Here is a 19,799-nt window from a genome sequence, read left to right on the forward strand (position 1 = left end):
GTCCACAAGTGTCTGCAGAAATTCAAAATCTCCCTTATCCTCTAGTCACTTTGGTCACAGCTGTGCCATCGAGCCTGTGACATAGCGCTCAGATATTTAGTGGGCCTCACACAATCGAAAAGTGTCCAGTGTCCACAAGTGTCTGCAGAAATTCAAAATCTCACCTATCCTCTAGTCACTTTGGTCACAGCTGTGCCATCGAGCCTGTGACATAGCGCTCAGATATTCAGTGGGCCTCACACAATGCAAAAGTGTCCAGTGTCTGCAGAAATTCAAAATCTCACTTATCCACTAGTCACTTTGGTCACAGCTGTGTCATCGAGCCTGTGACATAGCGATCAGATATTCAGTGGGCCTCACACAATCCAAAAGTGTCCAGTGTCCACAAGTGTCTGCAGAAATTCAAAATCTCACTAATCCTCTAGTCACTTTGGTCACAGCTCTGCCATCGAGCCTGTGACATAGCGCTCAGATAGTCAGTGTGCCTCAAACAATCCAAAAGTGTCCAGTGTCTGCAGAAATTCAAAATCTCACTTATCCTCTAGTCACTTTGGTCACAGCTGTGCCATCGAGCCTGTGACATAGCGCTGAGATATTCAATGGGCCTCACACAATCCAAAAGTGTCCAGTGTCCACAAGTGTCTGCAGAAATTCAAAATCTCACTTATCCTCTAGTCACTTTGTTCACAGCTGTGCCATCGAGCCTGTGACATAGCGCTCAGATATTCAGTGGGCCTCACACAATCCAAAAGTGTCCAGTGTCTGCAGAAATTCAAAATCTCACTTATCCTCTAGTCACTTTGGTCACAGCTGTGCCATCGAGCCTGTGACATAGCGCTCAGATATTCAGTGGGCCTCACACAATCCAAAAGTGTCCAGTGTCCACAAGTGTCTGCAGAAATTCAAAATCTCACTTATCCTGTTGTCACTTTGGTCACAGCTGTGCCATCGAGCCTGTGACATAGCGCTCAGATATTCAGTGGGCCTCACACAATCCAAAAGTGTCCAGTGTCTGCAGAAATTCAAAATCTCACTTATCCTCTAGTAACTTTGGTCACAGCTGTGCCATCGAGCCTGTGACATAGCGCTCAGATATTCAGTGGGCCTCACACAATCCAAAAGAGTCCAGTGTCCACAAGTGTCTGCAGAAATTCAAAATCTCCCTTATCCTCTAGTCACTTTGGTCACAGCTGTGCCATCGAGCCTGTGACATAGCGCTCAGATATTCAGTGGGCCTCACACAATCCAAAAGTGTCCAGTGTCTGCAGAAATTCAAAATCTCACTTATCCTCTAGTCACTTTGGTCACAGCTGTGCCATCGAGCCTGTGACATAGCGCTCAGATATTCAGTGGGCCTCACACAATCCAAAAGTGTCCAGTGTCCACAAGTGTCTGCAGAAATTCAAAATCTCCCTTATCCTCTAGTCACTTTGGTCACAGCTGTGCCATCGAGCCTGTGACATAGCGATCAGATTTTCAGTGGGCCTCACACAATCCAAAAGTGTCCAGTGTCTGCAGAAATTCAAAATCTCACTTATCCTCTAGTCACTTTGGTCACAGCTGTGCCATCGAGCCTGTGACATAGCGCTCAGATATTCAGTGGGCCTCACACAATCCAAAAGTGTCCAGTGTCCACAAGTGTCTGCAGAAATTCAAAATCTCCCTTATCCTCTAGTCACTTTGGTCACAGCTGTGCCATCGAGCCTGTGACATAGCGCTCAGATATTCAGTGGGCCTCACACAATCCAAAAGTGCCCAGTGTCCACAAGTGTCTGCAGAAATTCAAAATCTCACTTATCCTCTAGTCACTTTGGTCCCAGCTGTGCCATCGAGCCTGTGACATAGCGCTCAGATATTCAGTGGGCCTCACACAATCCAAAAGTGCCCAGTGTCCACAAGGGTCTGCAGAAATTCAAAATCTCACTTATCCTCTAGTCACTTTGGTCACATCTGTGCCATCGAGCCTGTGACATAGCGCTCAGATATTCAGTGGGCCTCACACAATCCAAAAGTGTCCATTGTCCACAAGTGTCTGCAGAAATTCAAAATCTCACTTATCCTCTAGTCACTTTGGTCACAGCTGTGCCATCGAGCCTGTGACATAGCGCTCAGATATTCAGTGGGCCTCACACAATCCAAAAGTGTCCAGTGTCTGCAGAAATTCAAAATCTCACTTATCCTCTAGTCACTTTGGTCACAGCTGTGCCATCGAGCCTGTGACATAGCGCTCAGATATTCAGTGGGCCTCACACAATCCAAAAGTGTCCAGTGTCCACAAGTATCTGCAGAAATTCAAAATCTCACTTATTCTCTAGTCACTTTGGTCACAGCTGTGCCATCGAGCCTGTGACATAGCGCTCAGATATTCAGTGGGCCTCACACAATCCAAAAGTGTCCAGTGTCCACAAGTGTCTGCAGAAATTCAAAATCTCCCTTATCCTCTAGTCACTTTGGTCACAGCTGTGCCATCGAGCCTGTGACATAGCGCTCAGATATTCAGTGGGCCTCACACAATCCAAAAGTGTCCAGTGTCCACAAGTGTCTGCAGAAATTCAAAATCTCACTTATCCTCTAGTCACTTTGGTCACAGCTGTGCCATCGAGCCTGTGACATAGCGCTCAGATATTCAGTGGGCCTCACACAATCCAAAAGTGTCCAGTGTCCACAAGTGTCTGCAGAAATTCAAAATCTCACCTATCCTCTAGTCACTTTGGTCACAGCTGTGCCATCGAGCCTGTGACATAGCGCTCAGATATTCAGTGGGCCTCACACAATACAAAAGTGTCCAGTGTCTGCAGAAATTCAAAATCTCACTTATCCTCTAGTCACTTTGGTCACAGCTGTGCCATCGAGCCTGTGACATAGCGCTCAGATATTCAGTGGGCCTCACACAATCCAAAAGTGTCCAGTGTCCACAAGTGTCTGCAGAAATTCAAAATCTCACTTATCCTCTAGTCACTTTGGTCACAGCTGTGCCATCGAGCCTGTGACATAGCGCTCAGATATTCAGTGGGCCTCACACAATCCAAAAGTGTCCAGTGTCTGCAGAAATTCAAAATCTCACTTATCCTCTAGTCACTTTGGTCACAGCTGTGCCATCGAGCCTGTGACATAGCGCTCAGATATTCAATGGGCCTCACACAATCCAAAAGTGTCCAGTGTCCACAAGTGTCTGCAGAAATTCAAAATCTCACTTATCCTCTAGTCACTTTGGTCACAGCTGTGCCATCGAGCCTGTGACATAGCGCTCAGATATTCAGTGGGCCTCACACAATCCAAAAGTGTCCAGTGTCTGCAGAAATTCAAAATCTCACTTATCCTCTAGTCACTTTGGTCACAGCTGTGCCATCGAGCCTGTAACATAGCGCTCAGATATTCAGTGGGCCTCACACAATCCAAAAGTGTCCAGTGTCCACAAGTGTCTGCAGAAATTCAAAATCTCACTTATCCTCTAGTCACTTTGGTCACAGCTGTGCCATCGAGCCTGTGACATAGCGCTCAGATATTCAGTGGGCCTCACACAATCCAAAAGTGTCCAGTGTCCACAAGTGTCTGCAGAACTTCAAAATCTCCCTTATCCTCTAGTCACTTTGGTCACAGCTGTGCCATCGAGCCTGTGACATAGCGCTCAGATATTCAGTGGGCCTCACACAATCCAAAAGTGTCCAGTGTCTGCAGAAATTCAAAATCTCACTTATCCTCTAGTCACTTTGGTCACAGCTGTGCCATCGAGCCTGTGACATAGCGCTCAGATATTCAGTGGGCCTCACACAATCCAAAAGTGTCCAGTGTCCACAAGTGTCTGCAGAAATTCAAAATCTCACTTATCCTCTAGTCACTTTGGTCACAGCTGTGCCATCGAGCCTGTAACATAGCGCTCAGATATTCAGTGGGCCTCACACAATCCAAAAGTGTCCAGTGTCCACAAGTGTCTGCAGAAATTCAAAATCTCCCTTATCCTCTAGTCACTTTGGTCACAGCTGTGCCATCGAGCCTGTGACATAGCGCTCAGATATTCAGTGGGCCTCACACAATCCAAAAGTGTCCAGTGTCTGCCGAAATTCAAAATCTCACTTATCCTCTAGTCACTTTGGTCACAGCTGTGCCATCGAGCCTGTGACATAGCGCTCAGATATTCAGTGGGCCTCACACAATCCAAAAGTGTCCAGTGTCCACAAGTGTCTGCAGAAATTCAAAATCTCCATCATCCTCTAGTCACTTTGGTCACAGCTGTGCCATCGAGCCTGTGACATAGCGCTCAGATATTCAGTGGGCCTCACACAATCCAAAAGTGTCCAGTGTCTGCAGAAATTCAAAATCTCACTTATCCTCTAGTCACTTTGGTCACAGCTGTGCCATCGAGCCTGTGACATAGCGCTCAGATATTCAGTGGGCCTCACACAATCCAAAAGTGTCCAGTGTCCACAAGTGTCTGCAGAAATTCAAAATCTCACTTATCCTCTAGTCACTTTGGTCACAGCTGTGCCATCGAGCCTGTGACATGGCACTCAGATATTCAGTGGGCCTCACACAATCCAAAAGTGTCCAGTGTCCACAAGTGTCTGCAGAAATTCAAAATCTCCCTTATCCTCTAGTCACTTTGGTCACAGCTGTGCCATCGAGCCTGTGACATAGCGCTCAGATATTCAGTGGGCCTCACACAATCCAAAAGTGTCCAGTGTCCACAAGTGTCTGCAGAAATTCAAAATCTCACTTATCCTGTTGTCACTTTGGTCACAGCTGTGCCATCGAGCCTGTGACATAGCGCTCAGATATTCAGTGGACCTCACACAATCCAAAAGTGTCCAGTGTCCACAAGTGTCTGCAGAAATTCAAAATCTCACTTATCCTCTAGTAACTTTGGTCACAGCTGTGCCATCGAGCCTGTGACATAGCACTCAGATATTCAGTGGGCCTCACACAATCCAAAAGTGTCCAGTGTCTGCAGAAATTCAAAATCTCACTTATCCTCTAGTCACTTTGGTCACAGATGTGCCATCGAGCCTGTGACATAGCGCTCAGATATTCAGTGGGCCTCACACAATCCAAAAGTGTCCAGTGTCCACAAGTGTCTGCAGAAATTCAAAATCTCCCTTATCCTCTAGTCACTTTGGTCACAGCTGTGCCATCGAGCCTGTGACATAGCGCTCAGATATTCAGTGGGCCTCACACAATCCAAAAGTGTCCAGTGTCCACAATTGTCTGCAGAAATTCAAAATCTCACTTATCCTCTAGTCACTTTGGTCACAGCTGTGCCATCGAGCCTGTGACATAGCGCTCAGATATTCAGTGGGCCTCACACAATCCAAAAGTGTCCAGTGTCCACAAATGTCTGCAGAAATTCAAAATCTCACTTATCCTCTAGTCACTTTGGTCACAGCTGTGCCATCGAGCCTGTGACATAGCGCTCAGATATTCAGTTGGCCTCACACAATCCAAAAGTGTCCAGTGTCCAGTAGTGTGAGCAGAAATTAAAAATCTCCCCTGTCCTATAGACACCTTGTACCTTGTTTTACATTACTATATAGTTTGTTGGATTTTGTCTTCATTTCTACCAAAATTGAGGAAGGCTGGTGGAAGAGGCCATGGAATTGGGCGGGGGTTGGCAGCTGGTAATGATGGTGTTGGTGGTGGATCTGGTGGTAGTGGCAAGAGCAAAATAGGACCAAATGCAGGAGGTGTTGAGCCTGCGTCATCGTCTGGCTCCATAAGGCTTTGAAGGCTTAGTTTTCTAGGAGTTGGCAAACCGCTTTTAAAGCCAGAGCATCAGGAAAAAGTTTTGTCTTACATTGCTGACTCAGCCTCCAGCTCTATCGCCTCCTCTTCTTCAGTTGTAAAAAGTAAAAGCACTGAGTCGTCATTGGAGGCTAATGTTCATAAACCATACCTTTCCTTGTGTCCTTCACCCCAACCAAGATTGAAGGATGACGCAGGCCATACTACTGATTACTCCATGGAGCTGTTTTCACATACCATGCCTGGATTATCAAGTCAAATGGTGAATTACCCAGGCCAAGATGAATCTGACATGGAGTGCACTGATGCACAGCCGCTGATGGATAATTCTGCTGGTACATTCACTCAGAGCACTACATTGTCCTTACAGTGTACAGAGCCAGATTCTGACCCTGATGAAACTCAAGTGCCCCTTCCCGCACACTATATCACCACACACGGTGACACAGAGGAAGGTGCACATGACATTGAAGAGGAGGTGATGGATGACCCAGTTGTTGACCCAGATTGGCATCCATTGGGGGAATAGGGTGCTGCTTCCAATAGCTCAGATGAGGGGCATCCACAGCAGACATCGACATCGCAACAGCTGTTATCTGGCAGGCCCAGAGCACTCCAAAGACAGGTTCCAAAAGTCAAAAGAGTTGCTGGACAGCTTGTCCAGACGGTCAAAATAGCACAGCGTGCTAGGCCGCAAAATGTCTTCCAAAGTAGGAAGAGTGCAGTGTGGCACTTTTTTGAACAAAATCCTCATGATCAGGCCAAGATTATCTGTAAGAAGTGCGCAAAGACCTTTAGCCGAGGGAAAAATCTGAAAAATGTGAATACCAGTTGCATGTTTAGACATTTAACCACCATGCACTTGCAAGCATGGACACAACACCAAACCTCAAGTGCCACATGTGCAACTGATCACAACGAAGGTAGTCAGCAACGCTACATTGTTTCCCCCACTGTAAGCCCACCGGTTAGCACAGCAGCAAATGTTGAGGTGTCGTTGCAAGGCCACAGCAGTCAGGGAATCCCACTGTTATATCAACGAAAGACTGATTCTAGGCCATCAGAAAGAATAACAACTCCATCACCATCATCAACCCTCTCTCAGTCCGCCCTGTCCACCGCTACTTCCACCATATGCAGCTCTCTAGTCCAGCTCACCCTCCCAGACACTATGAGTAGGTCAAGAAAGTACTCAGTCTCTCATCCGCGTACACTGGGTTTGAACGCCCACATTGCCAAACTAATCTCGTTTGAGATGATGCCCTTTCGGTTGGTGGAAAGCGCAGCTTTCCGGGAACTCATGGCCTATGCAGTACCACGCTATGACCTACCCAGTCGCCACTTCTTCTCTCGCAAAGCCATCCCAGCCCTCCACCATCATGTGAAAGATTGCATTGTCCATGCACTCAAGCAGTCAGTGAGCGGAAAGGTGCACCTCACAACTGATGCATGGTCCAGTCGGCATGGCCAGGGCCGTTACGTGTCCATCACTGCGCACTGGCTTAATGTGCTGGATGCAGGGTCCACAGGGGACAGCGGTGGTGGGACAGTGCTGCCTAGCCCACGATATAGGAAACAGTTGGCTGTAGGCGTTCGACCCTCCTCCTCCTCCTCCAGAAGCGAAAGCTCGTCCACAGAGCGCAGTCGTACGAGCACTCCATCTGCAGCTGCCACTGTTGCACACGAGGTGTCCCCCTATCGAGCAGCTAGTGGAAAGCGTCAGCAGGCTGTGTTGCAGATGATGTGTTTGGGCGACAGACACACCGCCGAGGTGCTGGCCGAGTACTTGAAGCGACAAACTGAGTCATGGCTGGGCAGTGTACATCTTGAGGCAGGCAAGGTAGTTAGTGATAACGGCCGTAATTTTGTGGCAGCCATAGCCCTTTCAAAACTCAGCCACATACCTTGCTTGGCTCACACCTTGAACCTGGTGGTGCAGTGCTTCCTCAAAAATTATCCGGAGTTAACAGCCCTGCTCCAGAAGGTGCGAAGACTGTGCGCGCACATCCGCCGGTCGCCTGTACACTCCGTTCGTATGCAGAAGCTGCAGCGATTGCTCCACCTTCCCAACCACCGCCTCATTATCGACATTGCAACAAGGTGGAACTCCACCCTGCACATGGTGGAGCGGCTGTGCGAGCAGAGGCAGGCCATAATGCATTTGTGGGAGGATACACGGCCAGGCACTTTGAGAGCAGACATGGAGTTGACAGGTGTGCAGTGGTCGAAGCTGAAAGACCTCTGTAAAGTCCTTCAGTGTTTTGAGGAATGCACACGGCTGGTAAGCGCAGACGACGCCATCCTAAGCATGAGCATCCCACTTATGCGTCTGCTCATGCAAACTTTGACGCACCTTAAGGAGCAGGCTTCTGCAGCCAATGTTGATGAGGAGGAAGAGGAGGAGGGAATCCTTGATGACATTCAGCCATTGTCTGCTCAGGGACCTCTCCTGGACAAGGTGGAGGAAGAAGAGGAGGAGGAGGATGATGGGGATGATTACTTAGGGGAGGAGGATGCATCTCGTGGGGCAAGTGAAAATGTTGGCGTGGCAAGGTCTGGTACAGGGTTTGTGCATGACTGGAGGGATGTGGATTTGCCAGAAAGTGCTCCTCCAACCAGCACTCGCAGTGCATCATTGACACCGGGAACATTGGCCCACATGTCAGATTACGCCTTGCAGATCCTAAAAAGGGACCCCCGCATTGCCAAAATGATGAACGATGACGACTACTGGTTGGCCAGCATCCTGGATCCACGCTATAAAGGCAAATTACAAAACATCATGCCACAGGAGAACCATGACCTAATATTGGCTAATAAACAAGCAACTCTGGTAAATCGGTTGCTTGAGGCATTCCCAGCACACAGCAGCGGTGATGGTTCTCACACGAGCCGTACGGGCTGGGGGCAGCTTGGCAGAGGTGTTCGTGGTGCACACAGCAGAAGTGGCGTTGGAGACAGGGGTTTCATGACAATGTTGTGGACTGATTTTTCAAGTACCGCTCACATAGCTGGTAATACTGCATCGATGGAAAGTGACAGGAGACAGCAGTTGTCAACTATGGTTACAAGCTACTTTTCCTCCCATATCGATGTTCTCCCACACAGGTCATTCCCCTTTGACTATTGGGCCGCTAAACTGGACACCTGGCCTGAATTGGCACAATATGCCTTACAGGAGCTCGCTTGCCCAGCTGCAAGTGTGCTATCGGAAAGAGTCTTCAGTGCAGCTGGATCAATCCTGACAGAAAAAAGGACCCGTCTGTCAACCCAAAATGTGGATGATCTAACCTTCATTAAAATGAACCATGCATGGGTTTCCAAGGATTTTGTCCCACCTTCCCCTGATAACACATAGGGTGACAGAAAAATGGCTTGCTTTGGTCCACCTCTTCCTGGGACTTGACCTATTTCACCTTTTGCATCAGCTGAATGTCCAACATCAACATATGCCACTTTCAAAAACTCCCTAACTGTGCTGCCTCCTCCCCCATGGCTGGGGTCACCACCTAGCGCACGACACCGTGCGAGTGCCGTTGCTCTGGACAGGTGGGTAGGCCGACTCTTGGGCGCGGGCACTGGCACAGGGTCCCTCATAGTGCAATCAAGTGTCTCTGACGGTGGTGGTGCACACCCGCCGTCAGACACACCGCCGTACTATGAGGGGCCCAGTGCCAGTACCGACGCCCACGAGTGGGCCCCCCTTGCTTGGACAGGGCCCCAGCATTTGCAATCTTTACCTCTCCCTGCTCCTCCGCTGTGTAGTCTGGGTCGTCAAATCCATACTGTGCCTGACACCATTTGAGCCTGCCTCCTGATGTATAGACATATATTTTGAATGTGTACGCTATCCATACATGTTATCTGGGAATACGGTACCCTTTCTAACCTTTGTGCAATCACGTGCAATCCATACTGGGCCTAACACCGTCTGAGCCTGCCTCCTGATGTATAGACATATATTTTGAATGTGTACGCTATCCATACATGTTATCTGGGGATACGGTACCCTTTCTAACCTTTGTGCAATCACGTGCAATCCATACTGGGCCTAACACCATCTGAGCCTGCCTCCTGATGTATAGACATATATTTTGAATGTGTACGCTATCCATACATGTTATCTGGGGATACGGTACCCTTTCTAACCTTTGTGCAATCACGTGCAATCCATACTGGGCCTAACACCGTCTGAGCCTGCCTCCTGATGTATAGACATATATTTTGAATGTGTACGCTATCCATACATGTTATCTGGGGATACGGTACCCTTTCTCACCTTTGTGCAATCACATGCAATCCATACTGGGCCTAACACCATCTGAGCCTGCCTCCTGATGTATAGACATATATTTTGAATGTGTACGCTATCCATACATGTTATCTGGGGATACGGTACCCTTTCTAACCTTTGTGCAATCACGTGCAATCCATACTGGGCCTAACACCGTCTGAGCCTGCCTCCTGATGTATAGACATATATTTTGAATGTGTACGCTATCCATACATGTTATCTGGGGATACGTTACCCTTTCTCACCTTTGTGCAATCACGTGTAATCCATACTGGCCGTGAGAACGGCTGGCGAGCTGTTAAGCAAGCTACAGCACCTGTGGTTTGCACACGTAAGTTTTTCATTTTTTCAGGAATGACGGTTAGGCCTAATTCCGGAACTGCGGTTGACCTGCACTTACTGGGAAATCATTGTTCGCGGGTAATAATTGTAATCAGTGATCCCCATCACTAACGTTGTTCAGCGGGTTATCTGCACCTGTAAGCGACAAACGCTGGCCTTTTCAGTGTAGCGCACATGCAGCCACGGACATGTAAGGGCATGACACACCAGTTATTGGCCAATCTCATGTGCCAGAGCCTCATGTGTCCCTCTAGTAAGCCGGACTCGGACCGCGGGGCATGACGGAGTCTCGTTCGTTAACGGAATTAAGCTTGCAATGTGTGCATCTGTTCTGTAGCTGGCATGGTTGAGGTTTCCCAGGTGGAGTCGAATTTAACCGTAGACTCCACTCCTGGTGGTTCCCTTCTGGACATTCCTTTAAGGTTCAGCTTTGCAACCATACTGCCCACGTAAAACAAACACTTTGCCTTCATGAACGCTGTTTGGAGGGTCATGACTCGTGGGAATAACGCCGCCCAATCAGCTAACCTGCTAGAGAGATCGTTCGTTGCTCCCAAGCATGACATCACACTCCCTAGGAAGAAGGTAATGCCACTGTGGCGACCGTACTCCTGGGGGCGACACAAGTGCACTGATGCCCAGCCACTGCTCGATGAATCTGCTGGTACATTGACCCAGACCACTACATTCCCCTCGCACGCTACACGGCCTGAATCTGACCCTGATGAAACTCAGGTTACCCTTCCCATATACAGTTCCATCTTACACGGTGACAAAGAGGAAGCTGCAGATGAAAGTGCAGATTCGGCCCACCCGCCATCAGACACACCACCGTACTATCAGGGGCCCTGTGCCAGTGCCGTCGCCAACGAGTGGGCCCCCCCTGCTTTCTCAGGATCACAGCACTTGCAAAGTTGAAATACTGTGCAGTGAGATGGAAGATGGGGACGACGAGGAGTCCAGACAAGTACAGGGATTCCCTAGCGAGGAGACTTATTTGATTGTTTTCAATATTGGGACAGCAATTTTTGGGGAGCAATATACTCTGGAGAATGATAGATGGGGCCCACCATACACTGGAACATTCCAAAGGTGGACATCAGACACTGGAACAGCATTTACAGGGCCCATTATACACTAGAGCATTAGAAATGGGGCCCATTATGTTTGGAGCATTATTTGGGCCCATAAGACAGTAGAGCTTCATCCATGGGGACCAACATATACTGTAGCATTATGTGGAGCTCATCATATACTGTTTCAAACATTATATGGGACCAATGATTCTGTATGGAGAAATAGATGGGCCTCGTCATGAGATGTAAAAAGTGAGGTATTTTTCATTGTACTATACCGCTATTTCTCTGCCGTATCGGAGCATGATGAGTTGTGGTATGTATTAAAGGGGCGCTCTTTCGCCCAGGGCACATGAAAACCTGGAGCCAGCCCTCCCCCCCCACAACTGTAGCCAAATAACCCCCATTTTTCAGTGCGTAACTTGTATTATGAAGTTAATTAAGGTTGACAAGCTTAAGTAAGATGAATTGATGCTTTTGGCATTCAAATGGGCACTGTTGGTGTGTTTCCTGTCCTCCTCTCACTGCTGACTTTTATTCCCTATTGACTTACATTGGGTTTCGTGTTTCGGGACGACCCCAACTTTTCCCTATAATCGGACGATCTTGCTCGACCCGACTTTTGGAAAAGTCGGGTTTCACGAAACGAAACGCGACCCTAAAAAACCAAAAGTCGCTCAACTCTACTGCTTAGGGGTCCAAGATGTTGTTTTCAGATGAAAGTAAATTTTGCATTTCATTTGGAAATCAAGGTCCCAGAGTCTGGAGGAAGAGTGGAGAGGCTACAATCCAAGCTGCTTGAGGTCTAGTGTGAAGTTCCCACAATCAGTGATGGTTTGTGGAGCCATGTCATCTGCTGGTGTAGGACCACTGTGGTTTATCAAGACCAAAGTCAGTGCAGCCGTATACAAGGAAATTTTAGAGCACTTCATGCTTCCCTCTGCTGACAAGCTTTTTGGAGATGGAAATTTTATTCTCCAGCAGGACTTGGCCCCTGTCCACACTGCCAAAAGTACCAATACCTGGTTTAAAATCAACAAGATCACTGCGCTTGATTGAGGTGAGAAAACTCACCTGACCTTAACTCCATAGAGAATCTATGGGGCATTGTCAAAAGGAAGATGAGAGACACCAGACCCAACAATGCAGACGAGCTGAAGGCTGCCATCAAAGCAACCTGGGCTTCCATAACACCCCAGCAGTGCCACAGGCTGATCGCCTCCATGTCACGCCACATTGATGCTGTAATTGATGCAAAAGGATCCTAGGCCAAGTATTGAGTGCATTTACTGAACATACATTTCAGTAGGACAACATTTCGGTTTTTAAAATAATTTTTCAAGCTGGTGTTATAAAGTATTCTAATTTACTGAGATAATGACTTTGGGGTTTTCATTGGCTATAAGCCATAATCATCAACATTAACAGAAATAAACACTTGAAATAGATCACTCTGTTTGTAATGACTCGATCTAATATATGAGTTTCACTTTTTGTATTGAAGAACTGAAATAAATTAACTTTTTGATGACATTCTAATTTTGTGAGATGCACCTATATTTACTTACACTATGTATCAGCACACTGTGATAAAAGGGAAACTGTTAGCAATTTTTTGCTATGCAATTCGAGAACAGTACGATGTAGGGGCTTAGACACTGATTCCAGTGATGTATCACTTGCTGCTTGGCATTCTGTCATTTTGATACAATCACTGCTTTATTTAGCAGCACTCAAATGCTGAGCTTTGTATAACCTTGCCTTCACTACTAATAGGCAGTTTTCTGTGTACACTGTGCATAGGCAGAAAGCTGTTAATCACTGATGTGAACAGGGTTACACAGAATAGCTGACTAGGCTACATGTGACACCTAGTCCTGAAATGATAATCTCCTGCTGATAAAACAATGATTTTATTGAAACAGCAACATGCAGCATAGTAAGTGACAAATTGTTGAAATCAGGGATTCAACCCCTACATCATTCTGCTATCAAATTACATGTAAAAAAATTCTGCTGATAGATTCCCTTTAATGAATACTTGAACTCCAGCATTGCTAAACATATAACAAACATATGCCACCTCTCACTGTTAGACTACCGTCCCACCATCAGTATTCGGTCAGTATTTTACATCAGTATTTGTAAGCCAAAACCAGGTGAGGAACAATCAGAGGGAAAGTGTTATGATTGGGTCACCGAGGAGGAAAGCAAGACCAAGCTAAGCCACAGAAAACCAGAGAGGTTGGTAACTAAACGGATTGCAGACCCCTGATCCTATCCACACAACTAGCAGTAACCGTGGAGCGTACCTACAATGATTCTAGACGCCTCGACACAGCCAGAGAACTAAATAAGCCTAAAGCAAGAAAGAGGAAATCTAAACTGCCCCAGAGCAGACCCCAAAGGAATAGATAGCCCCCAAACATATATTGTCAGTGAGACAAGATGAAAACATAAACGCAGGTAGGAAAATAGACTGAGCAAACGATGGGGCCCAAACTAACTAGACAGGACAGGAAAGGAATGACAATGTCTGCAATCATGCAAAAAACCCCGGAAAAAGGTCCAACACGTCTGATAGAAAAAATACTGAAGTCACTAGACTTCGCCCACTATATCAGCACTCTGGTATATTCTGAAAACAGAGCAAAGAGAGGCCAATCTAGTAAGGGACAAAAACAAACTGGCACAAACAGTAACATACGGATGGAAAGTCAGCACAGCCCCAGCCAGGGCTGGCTGACAACACAAAACTGAAATAGACAAAACCAAATCAAATGTGAACAATAGCAAAAGAACACTTAGCTTCAGCATGCAGGGACTGAGCTGGAAGCTAAGACCTCCGAAGGCAGGAAAAAATCACCAGCAGGGATAGAGGGAGTCGGCTGTCTTAAATCCAGTCAGAAACTCCCAATGTCCAATCGTCCTCCTCATTATCAGGTGGCAGGCCTCTGTTAATTAGATCAGCTCGATTACCTCCTGTAACCACCAGAGGGAGCCCAGAAAGAGAACTCCCACCCCCTCTGTCAATACAACTATCTCCACTACCTTCACCAGCAACCAGAGGTAGACCAGAAAGTGAATTCAAACAGGAAAGTATAATAGAAACACGTCACCACCTCTGTATTTATCACCCACTCCTGATTTTGGCTTACAAATACTGATGTAAAATACTGACCAAATACTGACCATGTGAACGTGGCCTTACTCTGACAATGATGATGATGATTACTCTGCAGCCAATCACTAAGTTCAGTGACTCTACCAATGTAGATGTCTCCAGTGCAGCCATTTTTATAAGACCAGCTCCCTAACTCCCTAAAAGACAATGGAAATTTTAGGTGGTCTTCTTTCTCACTGTATATGGATTACATCTAGAATGAAAAGTAACCTGACATGTCCCCAAATGCTATTAACCAGCAGATATGGGGTTAATAGGTAGGTTGATGGTGTCATAAAGCTGCCCGTTGCCTGCACTGAAAGACTAGCTACCAGCAGGAAATTAATTTGATTTTTCTTGGCAGCCTCAGGCTTTCAGTCAGTCACGACTTTAGTCGCTACTCATTATACAGTGACGGCAGTTGTCCGCCCGCTCCGGTGCATTGACTGACAGCCATCTCTGCACTGATACTATGTGCTGAGCAGTGACTGAAGCCACTCCTACATCACTGAAAGCCGGAGGCTGCTGGGAGGAACAAAGTTAGTTTCATACCTGTAGCTGGGCTTTCAGGTGGGTGGCTCGGCAGCTTTATGACAATATTTGCCTGCAGATTAACCTCATTTCTGTAGGTTGATAGCATTTGGGGACATGACATGTTCCCTTTAAATGTTGAAGTGATTGATGACAGTATATATTGAGATATTACTGTACCAGCAGAAAAAAAAGTAAAACAAAAAAAATTACACAAAGAATAGAAAAATGTGTTTCTCTTTTAACCTTTTTCTTTAAGAATGGCAGATCATTTCATTGTTCTTTAATTGTTAGGCTGAATGTGCCCAGTTTCAATTTTCTCCATTCTTCATAGTTTGACATCTGTCTCCCGCACCTTTCTTTGCCCTGTAAGTCTGGCCTTTATTCTTTACATACTATGCACAGTACGTATTACCTTTTTGCCAATTTTTGTTTCTCTACTAGCTTGATCTCTCGTGAAACATAATGATCTGAAATTATTTCTTTTCCAGTTGACCTTTCGTAATGGCTACCATTGTGAATCGTAATTTGCAACTCCACTTTAGAATGATAGCATAATTATTTCATCAGTTTGATATCCTGTCCTTGGTTTGCTGTTAATAAATGTGACATATCTCACTGCAGAGGAGATATATTCTTTGGAACGAGAAGTCTTCTCCGTGGTTTTGCAGTATTCTGAACTCAATTATATGTTACATTTTATGCATACGTAAAATATTTCATACGGCTTAGCGTATTATTTTTCATGAACCTTTTAGGCAATAGGTCATGAATATCTGTAGCAATAGTCTTGATTAGTCTCTTCAATTCGTAAATCATACATGATCACATAAGTTCCCAGTATTTGAATTCTGACTAAGAGCCTCACAGTAATGCAGTTCCGGGACTCCATTCTGTCCCATTCAAATAGCTGGCCAAGTGGTAAAATATCACTTGAAGGAGATGAGATTTAGGGACTAACCAACATGTGGAAAATTTATTTATTGGGCTTCAAATGCATTAAATTGGATTTACATTATATGGACAGATGTCTTTAGGATACCTACACATTACACCAATCTGAGGTTTTATGACATCCCATTCTAAATCCATAGGCTCCATAGGCATTGTTATAGAGTTGGTAGCCAAAATAGTTTCCACTCTTACAGGAAGGCTTTCTATAAGATTTTGTAGGTGTCTGAAGGAATTTTGACTTATACATCCAGAAGAGCATTTGTGATTAGTGATGGGAGGACGCGTGGATGTTCGGGTTTGGACGAATTTTATGAAAACATTCAGTTTGAATACCAGAACGCAGTCGCACAAGGGACAGTGTGTAAGCCAGCAGCTGTGACCGGCAGTAAAATGGTTAGCGCCGTTCAGGTGTCAACTGTTGAGTACTACTCTTATCAGCGTGTGCCTGGTTATTTCTGATAGCAGCAAGAGCAGGTGGGTGATGTTGATGATAGTATTCACCAGCCGGCATGTGTGTGCATAGTACTAAAGATGTCAATGTGATATATAATTAATGCAGTGCTTGTGTAGCTTACTGTACATGCATATAGCTATTAAATAAATTAAATACAAAAAATGGGGTGGGGTCCCCCTTATTTTTAATAACAACTCAAAACTATTACCTTGCTTGCAAACACACGGTAAGCAGGAAAAACCAAGGCTAGGGGCCTGAATTGGTGCATCTAATGGATGTGCCATTTCTGGGGTGGCTGAGGGCTGGTGTTATTAGTCAGGGAGGGGGGAAATATCCATGGCCTCTTCTCAGTTTATTAAGATCAAGCTGTCTGTTTAGCTTTAACTGATTATCAAAAATAGGGGTGTTACTCATAATTTTTGACCGGGGGCCCCCATAGCAGCTGCATGGTGTGCCGCTATTAGCGACACACCATTGGTTGGGGGCCCTAGACAGCTGCTGGCCCTGTATGCCAGCAGGTTGATTGTCTGGGCCCACCTGAGAATCCTCCGGTTCTCCAGTTGGCCAGTCCGACCCTGAATGAATGCAGAGTGCTATTGTCCTAAGAGTAAATCCATTTTCCTGGGACTTAAATATAAGGGAGCTCCCGCTAACATCCTACTCTTTGCAGTACTTGACTTTCCTGGACTCACTTTACAGCTAAGGCTGTTCCAAGCCCTGGCATGTTTGGTACTGCTTTGCAGTTGAAAAAGGATGGAGTCCGCTGTCCCTTGTATTTTCCACACACCTGTCTTCTTTTCTCTCATTTCCTGCTCTTATCTCCTCTCTCTCAAACTTTCCATCTACCCAAAATGAAATCCACTTTTTACCGAGAGATCCCACATAACTCCAACCCACTTAAGGGCTGGCTTATATGGATAACCCTGTGCCAAACTGTCAAGATTATGCCAAGCAGTTTAACTTTAACTGTAAAACATCACAGCCATCTTGTGACCATTTAATCCATTACATTCCTTGTAATAAAAAGCAATTAACCACAGTGTTCTAGAGGGGTGTGGGAGTCCTCAACCACCACCTCCCAAATGACACACTTTTAACCACTTCATAGTTATAGTTCTAATATAATTATGGTTGCCTGAAGCCACCAAAAGAGAAAGTTAATAAGATTACTTGATGAAAAAACATTTTTTACATTAAGATTTCTGTGTTGGCTTAGGCTGCCAGAAGTTTAGGAATTAATTCTATGAGAGATTTGGGGCTGTACTGTATATTAGAAACAAAAAGCTCTGACAACTACAGTATAACGATTTTCTTAAAAATTATTAGTGAGAAGGTTGGACCGTCAAACAACACGGTAGACATGGTGGACATTCGTTCCAATGACCCTACTCTTTATTAGGGCTAGTGTTGCATGTACTTCCTGAATATATTCAATAAAATAATCCAAGGTAACCATACAAATTAGACTACAGTCAGTTGAGTCCATAAATAAGAGCAACCTTGGCCAAAAGTCTACTTTCCCCCGAAAGATAACATCAGAGGGAAGGAAGATAGGCACATTGGAATTTCAGATAAACCTCTACCAGACGAGTCTACCAGTGGCTCGCTCATAGAGAACACGTCTGCTTGGCAGAGCATTCCTGAGTATGGGGCAGTGTGAGGGGCTTTACTAGCCATTTGAGAATTCATTGTTCCAGTGTATCTTGGATATCTAAGACATTCTAGTATTAGGCCAGAACGAATTCATAACCCATTACTGCAGGAGGGCAGAAGCAAAAACTTTACATAGAGATTTCTATGACGAACACTTTTCCAATGTATTTTTCTTGACAAATGTTTTCACATTACAAATCTCTGCAAAGTGTCCGAGCGTATGACTTATCCAACTCGGTTCTATTGCTCTTCTCTTTGCCAGCCTATATCTCTCTGTTTTTCATGCCCTAATCTGTCCCATTGTCCCATCTTCTTATCTGTACACTTTTACTTCATGTTTTTCCACTCATCTACTTATCTCAGAAATAATTCAGACTGCTTTACGTTATTTCATTTACCAGTACCGCTCGAAATATGTATCTGATTTTCTGCATGTATTGTTCTACACCTTTCTATCATTATCTCCATCTCACCACTATGCTGCTGTTCAGTCTATTTTCACCCTGTCGTCCCCATCTCCCTTTATCCCTCTCTTCATATCTCTCTCCTGTTGCCTATGAGCAAACGGCAAAGTGTGAAATAATTAGGTTTGGAAAGGTCACGGAAATTGGCGGAGGGGCTGTTGTTTCTGTAAATGCTATTTTCTAGCTCACTGCCCTGTAACTCTCTATGACTGTTGTGCTTAAGTAAAACAAACAGTGCATTTTAATCACACACACGGCAATGCTTCGGAGACACTTAGCTTACATTTTTCTTGTTTAATATTGAAGAAAGATATTGGTTCTATCTAAGCTTAGGTATAAAAAAAAATCCCATATGGGAGTATAATAATTTACTTCCTTTTTCAAAATACAAAATGATTAGAATTTTTGGACTTGTAAATGTCAAGGCCTTTGATGTGATTTAAGGTAAAAATATAGACAATCTTGGGATAAATGGAGAAAAAAAAATATGAGATTTACGGACCCTCAGAGCAACCCATACAAAGACTTTCTAGAAATACACTGGTGGCGATCCATCAACGCTTTTTTGTCAGCTTTTAGACGAAAAAGCTTTGAAAATTCACTTTCTTTGGCACAAACGTGAGGTTGTGCCAAAAAAGCTACTTTTGGCATGTTCACACCATTCTCTCCCCAGCTCTGACAAAGTAAGTGGAACTGCGGTGGAACGGGGCCAGGACGTAGCGGACTCTGCTTGTCGAATTCTTCTTGAGCATCAACTTTCGCTACACCTCAAATTTTTCTCTCAATGAATTAGGAGCGTCTGTTCCAAAACACCCCACCATTAAGACCAGCAAGAGGGTCGCCAGTCTTGATGAATCGCCCCCAAAGTGTTTTTTAGAATTCCAAATTACTGATTTGATGAGATGATTCTGTCACAGCCCCATTTATCTCAGACAGAGTACCACATATGTATATTAATATTACAGTACCAGACACAGTTACTGTACATTATTGATGAGCGAGTATACTCGTTGCTCGGGTTTTTCTGAGCATGCTTGGGTGACCTCCAGGTATTTTGGTGTGCTTGGAGATTTAGTTTCTGTCGACGCAGCTGCATGATTTGTGGCTGCTGGACAGCCTGAGTGCATGTTAG

At 45.4% G+C, this 19,799-nt stretch overlaps 1 long non-coding RNA gene across 1 annotated transcript in view; it reads right to left on the minus strand.

Moving 5' to 3' along the window:
• Positions 1-19,799, minus strand: part of LOC141083171 (uncharacterized) — a 373,112-nt gene that overhangs the window by 263,633 nt on the left and 89,680 nt on the right. The gene's annotated exons all lie outside the window — the stretch shown is intronic.

This window comes from Dendrobates tinctorius, unplaced genomic scaffold (assembly GCF_039654945.1).
Source record: "Dendrobates tinctorius isolate UK_male_01 unplaced genomic scaffold, ASM3965494v1 ptg000020l, whole genome shotgun sequence".
In the NCBI taxonomy this organism is placed as follows: Eukaryota; Metazoa; Chordata; class Amphibia; order Anura; family Dendrobatidae; genus Dendrobates; species Dendrobates tinctorius.